This window comes from Parasteatoda tepidariorum, chromosome 9, assembly GCF_043381705.1.
Source record: "Parasteatoda tepidariorum isolate YZ-2023 chromosome 9, CAS_Ptep_4.0, whole genome shotgun sequence".
Lineage (NCBI taxonomy): Eukaryota > Metazoa > Arthropoda > Arachnida > Araneae > Theridiidae > Parasteatoda > Parasteatoda tepidariorum.
Window position 1 is genome coordinate 17,257,184 of NC_092212.1, and position 14,169 is coordinate 17,271,352.

Consider the following 14,169-nt stretch of genomic DNA (forward strand, 5'->3'; position numbering starts at 1 on the left):
GGCTGATTTAATAATAATTAGTTCAAAGTGTAAGTAAAGAAATTTATTATAAATGGTAGGTATTTTCTGTTTTTTTTTCTTCTTCATTTTTTCGATTCTTTTTATTTTATTTTATTTCATTTATTTATTTATTTTGTAGCAAAAGAGTTGGATATATTGTCCACTACTCTTCTGTATGAATCCACATTTATTTTAAAATAAAGTAATAAATTCACTTTATGTGGACCTAATTTTGAAACAAATGCTTGTATTTAAGAGTGCTGTTAGTTTTTCAGATTAGTTTTGCTTCAATTAAATCATTTCCTGATTGTCAGACATTAAATAGCAAAATCTTTTAATTACCTGCTTTCCACGCATCATATCCGCTCTTCAATCACACATTTCTAGAAAATAATCTGGCAAAATTTTTTCAATTGGGAAAACCGCAAAAGTTTATATATTTTTGATACGGGAAATTTTTTTGTAAGTCGTGGTAATTCGATTTTTTTTTATATAATATACAAAACCAAATATCAGTAATTAAAGCATAAATTTTTCTTCGAGTTTAATAAAAAAAATACTCCACAAAAAACGTAAAATTTAGCAATGTCTACAAAGAGTGTATATGACATTGTATGTTCTGTTAGATGCAAACTTACCTGAGATAATGAATTCTGAGATACATGGTAAGATATTGCATCGTCAGTATGTTTTACAATCACCGAGTTAAATATATATTTTTAACGTTTTTCTAAAATTAAATTTAAAAAATTGTGTCATAAAACGGTATTTAGTGAGGGAAAAAGCATTATCGAAATATGTGGAATCACTTTTGAGGAATGTATCACTGAAAACATAAAACCAGTTTGATTCACTGGTGTTTTTGGAGTTGTCTCTAATCATCGTCTTCCTACTCCTGTCTCAGTTTTCTTCTGCAGGTTTTAAATTTTTTTTTTAATTTTTGCTTTTCTGAGTTGTAATTTATTAGATCTAAATAATTTTTTTAATATTTTATTTGCTTTGCGATTCCTATCTACATAAATTTGTCTACCTTTTTGAAGATTATTTTAAATATATATATTAAGGGTAGAGATTATGAAACACCCTGTATATAATTGATACCCCATTGATAAATACTGCTATAAATATCGGATTAAAATATAACAGTCCCTACTGATAAACCTCTATAAATAAAGAAGTCCTTGCAAATAAACACTTGATAATAATTATTCCTGCATCTTTATGTTATGGTAATAAAATGATTTTAATAGCTTAACTTATGTAACAATATAATTTGATTTATTAATTGAAATATAGTATTTGATAGTATAAATTGTGTGAGTTCAATTATACAAAACTTAGGCATTTCAACAGTTACAAAAACTAACTTTCGCTACTTATAAAATTAATATATTGGTTAACTGTCCAAAAAAATTTAAAAAGTTTTTCTCAGCAAATTTTTAGGTTGATATTAGCGCTTTTTCTCATTCAATGTATGCCAAAAAAAAAAAAAAAAAATTACGCTGATGTAAAAGCCTAATCTCTATTTTAACTCATTAATGCAGAGTAACTATTAATGAAATTAAAATATCAAAAAATCAATCAAATAAAACAAATTTATTGTTTAATAAACTACACTAAGAAACTATTTAATACAATTATAAATTAAAATAGTATTTAAATTTTGTTTCTTTAAAATAATTGCGCTCGTGTTAAAACAAGTTTTTTAGTTATGACTTACATGAAGGTAATTATCATAGAACTATTTAAAAATTTTATTTTTATGGTTCAGGGGATAGAGCGTTCACCTTCTAATCAGGTGAACCGGGTTCGAATTCCAGCAATGGCTATGATACGACGGTGCATCCGGGTTGCTCCGATCACAGTGCTGACGTGAAATATCCTCAGTCGTAGACGGATCATGGGTTAGTGTCCCTTTGCCTCAAGGTTAAGCGTGAAANAACTCTAGATGACTAGTGAGATCCCAAAGTCACCATTAGTTCACGGTACTAATTTATTTCGGTACGATGGTCTTTAGTTCATCAAAAGTCACATTAAGCTAAATTCTTTTTCATCTATTTGTGATTTAAAATGCACTAATATTTAGGTAGAATCGTATATACCACTAGATATAAACAGATGAAATTTTATAATTGCATAAACTTATTTCGTCTAGGCAAAAATATTTTTGTAATTGTTCTTCTAATGCTTTGAAATGCAGTTTTCATTTTTTACAAGCTTCTATTTTATTTTTTATTCTCCTTAAAGCGTACTAAAACTAACTAATTTTTTGTTTGTTTGTAACTTTAAGATATGTAATACAGCACAACGAAATATTTTTTCTTCGCAATATATTCACTATAATACCTGTTTTTGTCAGCATAACTTGAAAAAGTGACCAACAGCGTTCAAAAGCTGAAACGCAGAAGATGAATTGAAAACCAATATATAATTGGATAGAGCGTTCGCCTCCCAATATGGTGCTCCAGGTTCGAATCCCAGTGGCGGCTGGTTGATGCGAATTCTGGTCCCGGTTCGTCCTGACCGCACTGCTGAAGAAAAATATCCCCGTGGTAGTCAGTTTTAGGATTAGAATTTCGAGCAGTCAGGCTAACCATGGATGATTTTCATGTTTTTCCTCCTCATGTAACGTTAATGCTGGTTAGTTTCATAAAAAAGTCCTCCACAAAAGCTAGTTTGTCTTAATTCCTGACCAAGGAGTTCACTTGTCTTTTGGGTTGGGAACAAAATTTCTTGTCAATGGAGCTGAGCATTGATAGTTGTAAACTCAGAATTGGGTCGGTTGTTCAACGTCGATTATAAAATAAAACTGTTCTGGAAGAATAGTATCGCAAAGCGCTCTGTAGCGTGAAGGTAGCTGATTTGAAACCCCTAGTAATCCTGCACATGTTTTCTTTCATTAATTAACAATACCCTTGCTTTAACATGACAAGCGTTTATAAACCGTTTTGGAATTGAGTACATAAGCAATCATGTGTATGTGTAGCATGCATTCATCTCCACTTCTTATGGCACTTTTCGACTGAAATATTAGCTCAAATATTTCTGCTCCTTGAAGAATTTTTTCACTCTAAAGAGAACGACCAGTAATTTTTATAAACAATAAAACAACCTCTAAAAATTTTCAAGATTTTAGAGACTTTGGACCCTTAAAATCATTATTTCACATCGAAAGGATTCTTAATTGTGATTAAACTTAGACTTCAGGAAGATAGTGGGCTTTCTTAAATTGCCGCAAACGTGCTCGCTCTTTGACATTCACCCAGAAATTTACAGGAAAAGCTTACATATAAACAAACTTATTTCCTTCTTCCGAAAATGCATTCTTGTCCCTGAGGACATACTCTTTCATTCTCTATTTCCTGCCACAATTACGATAATTCAAAAGAAAGACTCAATGATTAATCTACATTCTGATTAATCTATGTACGTATTAATCAAAATAAATAAATTTTCAGTTGAATGCCGATTATATTAAGTTTTTTCAATAATAAATGAAACACTTTATTCTCAGCGCACCAAAAGGTTTTTGTATCCGACCTGTTATATAAATTCGCCCTCATTATTAAAGGTCACGATGCAAATATAAAATCCATTTCTCTGAACAGTTATTTGATTCCATTCATTTGTTCCTTTTAACCGTTTAAATACCCGTGTGCCATTTTTGGAACATGTTCTCTTTTTCAATAAATAAATAAATTAAATTAAAAAGGGATATCTGATCAAATCTTTTTCATGAGGAGAGAATTAATAATAGAAATAAATAACAATTAATTTCAAATTAGCGCTTGGATCGCTTTTATATCAATTAGTCCCACTGATTAACTAAAAAGTTTTTAAATTGCTGCATTTGTATTTAAAGCACAAGATTTTGTTACTTTTAAACAATAATTAGTGGTGTAATTTTTTTAAGTATTTTTTTTTAGCTTAAAATAGTATTAAAAGCGACAATAAAAAGGAGGAAAATGAATGGCGTATTTTTATTTATTTATTTATTTATTTTTTTTTTTNTTTTTATTTTTTTTTTTTTTTTTTTTGCATTGAAATTAAGTTTACTCTTTTTTAAACAAATTTCTACAGAAAATTTTAAAGAAAAATTAGTAATAAAAAAATTAATCATAAAAGAAAAATTTTAGTGCAAATTTAAATAAAGAATAGGAGCTAATGTTTCCAGTTCGGGAATAAGTATTTTTTTCCTAAAATTATTTCATTCTTAGCATTTCTTTTGTAAAATTTAAAAATTTGTGGTCACCATAATATATATTTTTTTATGAAAATTAATATATAGATCTAATATCATTTGATTGTGATATTTCTTGAAATAAGGATGGTAGCTAATGTAAGAAACTACCCACTCAGTTTAATTTAAATTGCTCTTTTTCTTTTTTATATATGTAAAGGAGTATTCTTGTGACTACAATATGTTCCATTAACTTTTCCACGGCAGGGGTTTACTTAATAAAATAAATTATGCATCCATTCAGTTTATTACAAAAAGTAGTATGCGCAGACTATTTAAAAAGTGAGCCAGTGGTGAGCTTCAATCCAGATTCTATTTCAAAAGCAATTGAGAGAAAATTATCATATGTATTTGAGAATTGAATCTGTGGCAGTAGTCAAGAAAATAAGACAAATCAATCATATTCATAAATTAAATAACTTATTAGGCGTATACTTTCTATCACTTTCTTATTTTCATAAACTGGTTTACCTTCCTAGTGGTCTAATCGGACTACCTATAAGAAACCGTGTTTAGGCTTTCAGTTATAGGAGGTTTTAGCTAAGCTCATCAGCCATTGGCTTCTTCCGAATTAAGATAGGAATAAGGCGCGTTTTCGCTAGCCGAAGTAACACCACAAAGGTGAAAGCGCGCCTTAGCTCAGAACCTCACGGATGGACGACACCACTCATTCGTGGAGCCACTTCTTAGAAATCAAATTTTCTCGAGATCACTGTACTCCAGATCGCATATATTCGTTTGGTCTTAGCGGAGTCGATCACAGCATTGTCATAATAAATTCTCAGTGGTTGACGGAACATGGTATAGAATTCCTTCGCTGTCGCACAAGCAGTGAACGATTTTCGTGGTTTTTATCTCCATATAACGCAAATGTGAGAATTCAATATTGATGGGTATCTAACATTTTAAACATGCTTGACCACTTTTAAACTATGTATTGTAAACTATGTATTGTAACTATGTAAACTATGTATTGTAAACTATGTATGTAAATTATGCATTTTTCAGAGTTTTATAATTCATTGATAAGCATTTAAATATAATTTAGGTAATGTGGAGAACAGAAACAGCTTAAAAACATGCGGTGGAAAAAATTTGGGGAATAAAATCTGAAGTCTACAAGTTAATTTTGAAATTATTTTATTAAAGTGTTTATTGGGAAAACCAAAATTTACAAAATTACATTTATTCATCATAATTACGATTAAAAAAAATTGTCTCTATCATTACTATTAGCCTGTCAAGATGTTTGACGTGTATACAAGTTGAACCAAATCTCTATTACAGTGTCGTATGACGAACAAACTCGTCCTTTAGATTGAAAAGTTACCATAGACTATTAACACTGAAAATTTTAATAAAATGCAATAAGAAAATTATTTGGTGTAATATTTTCTTTGTATTACCAATCGAAACAAGCTAGGACGGCGAGCGTTGCATACTGGTCCTGCTAATAATAGTGGTCAATATTGGCCGTAATAATTATACTGGCTGTTTCTGGTAACAATACCGACCTATACTGCGTTGAATACTGGCCCTGCCTAATCAACGCTTACCAATAGAATTAGAATAGAAGTATTTCCATATTTTTGTAAAATCCCTGTACATTTTAGCTATATTGTTATATGTCATTTAACTCTAGATGACTAGTGAGATCCCAAAGTCACCATTAGTTCACGGTACTAATTTATTTCGGTACGATGGTCTTTAGTTCATCAAAAGTCACATTAAGCTAAATTCTTTTTCATCTATTTGTGATTTAAAATGCACTAATATTTAGGTAGAATCGTATATACCACTAGATATAAACAGATGAAATTTTATAATTGCATAAACTTATTTCGTCTAGGCAAAAATATTTTTGTAATTGTTCTTCTAATGCTTTGAAATGCAGTTTTCATTTTTTACAAGCTTCTATTTTATTTTTTATTCTCCTTAAAGCGTACTAAAACTAACTAATTTTTTGTTTGTTTGTAACTTTAAGATATGTAATACAGCACAACGAAATATTTTTTCTTCGCAATATATTCACTATAATACCTGTTTTTGTCAGCATAACTTGAAAAAGTGACCAACAGCGTTCAAAAGCTGAAACGCAGAAGATGAATTGAAAACCATCACTGTCATTTTCACATGAATTCTTTAACATTCTTTCAGTATAACTTAAATAAGCTTGTTCGATTTTTTGGCTTAGCAACTTTTTTTTTCGAGGTACTTGGAATTCTACGTAATTTAAAAAATCGGGCCAATCACCAGAGGTAGTTTGTTTAAAATTAAAAAAAGAAAATAAAGAATTCGTCATTTCCCTGTCAAACTTTTCAATTAAGAAGTAATCAAATGACTTTATTATATAAAGAATTTAATTTGAATCGCTAAAGGCTTCAGAAATAAATTGCTTTCAGTAATTTATTTGCTCTAAATTCTCTCATAAAAACAAGTTATCAATGGTGAACCAATCTGGTTTCTAACGAAAAAAAAATTTTTTTTTTTTGGTTCAGATTTGCACTTATAGCATTTTTTATCTTCATATTTTAGTATTCTACTATTTAAAAACCAAAAGTCTTAAATAGACAAATTAAATTCCGACTAAATAAGAGCTAAACTCTAGATTAAATTAATTTTTTGATGTAGAAAAAAAAATCGCTACTTACAATCAATTATAAAGAAGCAAGCAAACGACTTTATGATGCTGTTCGGAAACTCATTATTATTTTATAAATATTATGCAAAGAGTAATTTGGCAGGTGGCAATCATTTAATTGAATTCAAAATAATTTCCAACTAAGCGTGATTGTTTATATTCAAATAGCTCTCTGCGGGCATGTGAATTTTATCAATCAAGGGTCCTACATCTGTTCTTCATCTTTTTGGGTAATAGTCGATGCGAGCTAAGACAAACAGGTATCGTCTGCTCAGATGTTGCTTCACAAAAGCCTTTAAGATATGACGGTTGGTCAAAATAATGCTGCCAGCAAGTTATGATCTGAAATCGAAAGTGGGCAAAGTAGGTGGGAAAGGGAAACGGGGGTTGAACACATCAAACATCACGTGGCGCGAATCGAAACCAGGTGGAACAGTGGTTTTGTTCTCATTTTCTGTGTCTCCCGTGGTTTAGAGGAATACCTATTATCGCCTGCTGCTGTTGACAAAGAAATCCTAGAAAGTGAAAGTGAGTTTTTGGTTATCATTATTTTTCTTTGTTTAATTGAGACGCCTCACTTTTCCAACTGTTTTAATTTGCCGCAGTTATGTTTGTGTGAAGAAAGTGGGATAACATTTATTCAGTAAGTTTTGAATTATTTATTTTTGCTGACAACTAATGTTTGATAAAAATATTTAGATTTTAAAAATTTCGAAAATAAACAGATAAAATATGTATGATAAGATAATACTAATCCGAATATACTTATATAGAGATAAACGTACTTAGTCGTTAAATTTATTGCTGAGTTAGAATATTGCATAATAGTTTTAGCAGCTTCAGAATACATTAAGGAAATGCAGTTACTAATGAAAACTGAAATGACTGGTTTATTCCAATTAAGTTTTTCGTTTGTTTAACATGTATTATTTTTATTTATGTGAATGAAATTTTTTTTATAAAGCTATTACTGATCTGAAAAAGAACAATGGCTGAAAATATTGTAATTTTTTTTCTTAGCAACCTTAAGAAACTTTATAACTTTTTTTATGTTTTACTGAGAGATTAAATCTACTTGTTCGTAAACCAAATAGATAATGGATTGATTTAATTCATTCTTTCTTTAAGCCCGCTTATTTCTTTTACGACATTATGTTAATATAACTTTATATTTAAATTTATGAATTTATTTGACGTGTGATGCTTTATTTTATTCCAACACAGCATCTTTCATAATTTATATATTTTAATATATTTTTATTTTAGTCAACTATATTTTAGTCAAAAATCTAAATCTATTTAGATCATGTACTTTATCGAATATTTTAATTAACTTTTTCTTTTGACAATACGATGCTTTATTTTATTTCTATGCGACATTTTTCCTCATTTTTATATTTTGGTAAACATATCACTTATATATTAGTCACTGATTGAGGCTGCATTTATGTAAACCTAGCTTTGAATTTGGATTATTTTAATTAACTCTTTCTTTTAGCATATTTATTTCTTTTAATATATTATCAATAAAACGTGTTTAAATTGATGTATTTATCTAAAATATGAAGTTTTATTTTATTGAAATGCGAAACTTTACCTAATTTATGTATAATTTAAATATTAGTTAGTGATTTAGGGATGTAGTTCCGTAAACCAAAGCCATTTTGGATTTAACAAATTCTTTATTTAAGCATGTTTATCTATTTTATTATATTAATGTATTTAGTTTAAAAATATGAAGTTTTATTATGTTTCATTTTACCTTATTTATACATTTTGGTAAATATATATTTTATGTATTAGTCATTGATTAGAGCTGCATTCAAACCAAGCACATTTTTGATAATTTTAATTAGCTCCTTCTTTTATCATATTTAGTTATTTTACTATATTATATTACTATATTATATTACTATAACGTGTTTAAATTTATGTATTTAGAGTAAATATGATATGCTTTATTTCATTGCAATGTTACGAGCTTTATTTTACTTAAATATTTTGTGCATATACACTTGCTTAACTAGTGAAATAAAATTAAATACTAGATCAGAAACAAGCTTTAAACTTATCACTTCTTTTTCTTGTGGCTGAATAAATCGTAATCGCTTAATGTAGCTGATGAAATCGTAATAAATGTTAAGTGAGTTCCATTCTCTATTAGTGTTGCGTTCAAATGACAAGCATTCACGGAGAAACTTAACACTCCGCGTGACAGAAGCTTTTTTCTTTCTTTTCACCTCATTAATTATCTAACTTTTCGTGGTCTGATGAATTTAGATTATGAATTCTTGAGACTGTAAACATTTGTTTATTTGGTGTTAAGCGGTCGCAGGGGAGGGAAAAACACCTAAATATCGCTTAAGGTTTTTCTAAACAAAATGATTATGTATATCTTTTAAACAATTATGTAAGCAATTTAATAATATTAAAAAAAAATCTTGTTTTTATCCGAGCTGTTTATTGTGAGAACATTGCGTTGGAATTGCGTAAGATATTGACTGTTCTTCTGAAATGAAGATTAAAAACAGTTATTATAAGACTAGCAAAAAGTATTTATTGTTCCCTATCATTAAAAGTGTATTTCTATACTCAAAACAAATATTACAGAAAAAGAGTGGCTTTGTTCAGTTCAGCAACGATTTTAAGCAGAATATAGTTTTTGCGTCACATGTTAACGATATACCCTTACTGAGTGAGTGTGTATTTTAATGGGAATTAGATATAAGTAGTTAATTTTTGTTTTAAAGAAAATAAAAATAAAAATCATGCATATGTTTGTAATTTTAAGAGAAATAATAAATTTTAGAGAATTTTTGAAATTAAATGTTTTTGATAATAGTAGAAATTATCCACTTTGCTTACTTATCCGGGGCCCGAGGTGAGGATTTCAAATTATTAGCCAGTAAATTAACCTAATACAAAAAGTACACGCCAATTTCGAAAGTCTTCGCCAAATGCACATTTTAACAATTTTTTATGATTGATTTTTTGCCATAGAAAACTATTTTACGGTAGTTTGTTTCAGGCCAGTGGCGTAGCGAGGGGGGAGCAAGGGGGGGCATCATCCCCCGGGCGCTACTCACAAAGGGGCGCCAAATGGTCAGCAAAACAAAAAAAATTGTTGGATAATTTTTATTTTTATTATAATTTATTTCTGCAAAAAATAGTTTAAATTTAGTGCCAGTGAAATATAATAAATGTTAATTCGTAAATAAAAAGGAACACTAATCAAACTGTAATAATATATTCATAATAGAAATGACACGTCTTTTCCACTGGCTGGCTGACTCGACCTGTATCTGTCAGCACTTCCTTATGGCATCTACGCTGTGTGGTTACATATATTATCTCCAAATATTTGCACTGTACAAAAATCGTTTGTATGTTTGTACAGTGTATAATACAGATTTCAATGGAATAGAACTCTTTATCGAAGAATGTGACTGTAAAATGTTACTCCTTTGTAGAAAAGAAATTGAACTTAAAACTCCATTAGAATTTCTTACTTTTATAATCCCGTATGGAGAAGATGTTTTTCCAAACCTGAGAGTGGCACTTCAAATACTCCTGACTATCTCAGTATCAATTGCTAACTGCGAATGGTCATTCAGCAAATTAAAATTAATTTTGACATATCTACGATCAACGGTGGGACAAGATCACCTAAGTGACCTGGCATTTTTAAGTGTGGAAAGAGAAAAATTTGAAATGATCAACTTTGATGATATTATTGATAAATTTGCTTCATCAAAAGCGGAAAATTTACACATAGTAATTAGTTTTATAATTGTATTATAATCATATTATTAAATATATGTATCTCCTTAGAGATAATAAATATTTACTTTTTTATTGTTTTAAAACTGCGTGTTTTTAAAATATTTCTTTATAAATATGTAAAATAAATAATAGGTATCTTATGAACTAATTCTAGATGATCATATACATTTCAAAGTCTAGTCTTGTTTTCTCAACTACATTTTTTGTCTCAAATTTAATGCCTAACTTGAGCCTATGACTTTATTAATTCTACTTTATTTATTTATTACTTTGCGAGTATATTTTACTTATAATATTAGATGGATTTCGAATGGGGGGGGGGGCGCTAAAAAGGTATTGTGCCCCGGGCGCGAGTTAAGCTCGCTACGGCACTGTTTCAGGCTCATATTATTTGGCCCCAATTCTAATTGGTTATGCGGCTTATCTACCAAAAATTACTGTCATCGAGTAAGATATACTGATTTGTTTAAAAAAATTCATTTTTAAGTAGATTTGAGGATCGAGTTAAATATATATTTCTCTTTCCAGTAGACAAAAACCATTCGCCAATACTTTCGCCGCAACACAATTTTAGTTGCTAAATTTACGGTTTTATAGCATTTTGGGGAGGTATATCGTATGCTTAGCACGGGTCCGCGTTCCTACGTCTCCCACTCTTTAAATAATCTAATTGATTAATAATTAATTGATAATAATTAAATAATCTAAAGATGCTTGTATGACCAATATCGATATTTTACGTCTTTGAGGGGGAAAAAAACGTCAGCAAAACTTATTAAAATTTCTAAATTTTTGAAAAATTAATTTTATGCCGAGGAAAACACACAAATTACTTTTTATGCAAAAATATATAACTTTTGTTCGATATTCGTTTTTTTTTTTCTTTTTCTTTTTAAAATTGGATTGGACAATTAAAACGAGAGATTATTCACTGTATTGAATTAAAATTTACTGACACTTATTTATTTATTTTTGTAATTATTTTTACTTTTTTTGCATCTTCATTACTATATAAAGTGTAAAAAAGAAGTCATATAAATAATCAAAAATTTGGCAAAAAAGAAGTCAATTTGGCAAAAAAGAAGTCATAATTTATAAAAATTGGTTAATTTTATTCGGTTTTTTTATGTTAAATATGTTATTCCTTTTTTAAAAGTTATCGCCTTATTAGTTATTACAACACGTTATTTTTCTTTAGGAATTTATGAATCTTAATGTGTTCAACTAGTTATTATATGAATGGTGCACGTGTTAGGTTGACCTTTTTAACTGCTCTTTTCCATTGCGGAAATGAATACTTTCTACTTTCACCCAAATACACCCTAACTTTTAAGGTTAATAACGTGGTTAAAACGTGATGACTCATTTTTATTCACAAGTCTTTTTAAATGGATAAATAAATTCAGTTCTAATGTAATATGTAATTTTTTTAGTGTGCATTTATATCATATTATTTTATGTTATATGTATACGCATAACTTTTTATTATTTCACATCGAAACAAAAATATTATGTGCAGTTGGTGAAAAAAAAAATAACAGAAAAAATGACGCATCGATCCTTTTTCTTTTAAACTGTGGATTATATTTTCAATTTGAAAAGTATTCGTGTTTTTTTTTTTTTTTTAANAATCATTAATTATTTTTTTTTTAAACCTTTTTTTTTTTTTTTTTTTTTTTTTTTTGGTTCCAAAAATTATCTTTTTAAAGGTGTTTTGAGGGGAAAGGATCAGAACTTAAGAATCCCTGGAATTTCGAGAAAAATACTTCTAAAAAAATACATGCAGTGCGATTTTTTTTTTTGGGGGGGGGTATAGGTGAATCACGGTTGTTCACGGTGGAATAGGAGAATCACCCTTATTCTGTGTTCCACTACTTCCACACTGACTATTAACGCATAAATATTTACACTGGAAATTTGCATTGAAGGTCAAGGTCCATTAACAAATATTTGAAATAAGGGTATTTTCTTAGACTTTAAACGTCAAAATCTGCTTGTGCCTACAGTGGATTACAAAGGTACATATGTTAATACATACTGTATATTCTGCGAAGAAATACTAACGAGAAGTACCCATAAAAATTTACATTTGTTTGTTGTAGATTTTATTTTATTTAATAATCGTCATTAAACAGCTAACCTAATTTCGAGTTTACGACTACAAATACTCAAATCCTTAGCCTTGGGATTTTGAATCAAAGCCAGAAGACACGGGAACTCCTGGATCAAGTATTGGAGGAAATTAGCCTTTGAAGGAACTAACCTTCATTTGCGTTATATGGAAGGCAAAACCACGAAAGCTTCCCACGGTATGCGTGAGAGCAAGAGGACTGTAATGCATGATCCATCAACCACTGAGGATACTTTAAGTCAGCATTGTGGTCGTTGCGAACCCGGTGCAGAATTCTTTTTGACCAGCTATTGCTGGGATTCGAACCCGGTTCACCACATTGGAAGGCAAATGCTCTGTTCCCTTAGCCACCTCGGCTCTCTGGTTTTACTTTTTTGTGAACTTGATATTGGCATTAGAGTAGCAAGAAAATGAAATGTAGCACAAATTTCAAACTTTAAAGTCATTAATTGCCGTTGCCAAAACTAGACAAGTATGAAATTTTCTGAAAAAAAAAAAACATTAAGTTTATCATAAACAAATTGAGTTCACAGATGTATGAATACTGATTCAACTTATATCTAATCTTTTCCTAAACTTCATGTTACCTTATGTCTTACCTAAGTAATTGAATACAGAAATAATTATTTTAAAGCTGTAAATTAGAAAGTTGTTTAGTTCTAATATGAATATTTAAAGTTAACATCCTATGTCGAAGTAAGGTTTTGTCTCTATCTGGAATTTACTCTTTGTTCTGATGTAAATTTTACGCTGAATCGAATGGAATCACACCCAATTCGACAGTCGGCATACTTTTAGTTAAGAAGTTATTTAATGTTTATCTAGAAAAGGTTCTAGCAAATTCTGAGACATTACTATCCAGGCAAGTGAGATATTTATTCCAACGTATTGCATACCTGCAAACTTTTAATACTTTCGAGGTTCATTTTACCAAGTGGTAGTAAAATGGAGATTGACAGCCTTGTTAACTTGACTTGATATGTAGTGTAGCAGAGTACCTGTATCTCACTCCTTCTTCTGATGAAATGGTATAATGGCTGAGACTAAATGGCTTTGGCAAAAAGATTCTAGTGTTTGCTGTGTAAGCCTCTGTGAAGTTACAGTCAAATCTGAGTATACAACCTTGATAGTATGACATATTTATATATATATGCTTAATTTTTTCAAGAATAATGGTGGTCAAAATTATTAAAAATTAAGTTTATATAAGTAAGGACAGCATACATTTTCTACCACTTTAAATATAAAAATAAAATTTTACGAAAAATGCGAAAAAGTTTACAGGTATGGTAGGGGAGAGTGGGGTCAATTGTAACATTTTTTACTTAACTATTTTTAACTAACAAAAAATCCATGTGGTTATCAGGAAAGTAC

General features: G+C 29.3%; 1 protein-coding gene across 2 annotated transcripts in view; it reads left to right on the plus strand.

Moving 5' to 3' along the window:
• The first annotated feature begins 7,292 nt into the window (after positions 1-7,292).
• Positions 7,293-14,169, plus strand: part of LOC107437321 (clavesin-2) — a 94,966-nt gene continuing 88,089 nt past the window's right edge. The window contains exon 1 of one of the 2 annotated variants that reach the window (XM_043052558.2): positions 7,293-7,409. The gene's annotated coding sequence lies outside the window, so the exon portion shown is untranslated. Of the gene's footprint in view, positions 7,525-14,169 lie in introns of both variants that reach the window. The other variant, XM_043052559.2, reaches the window with a different exon arrangement.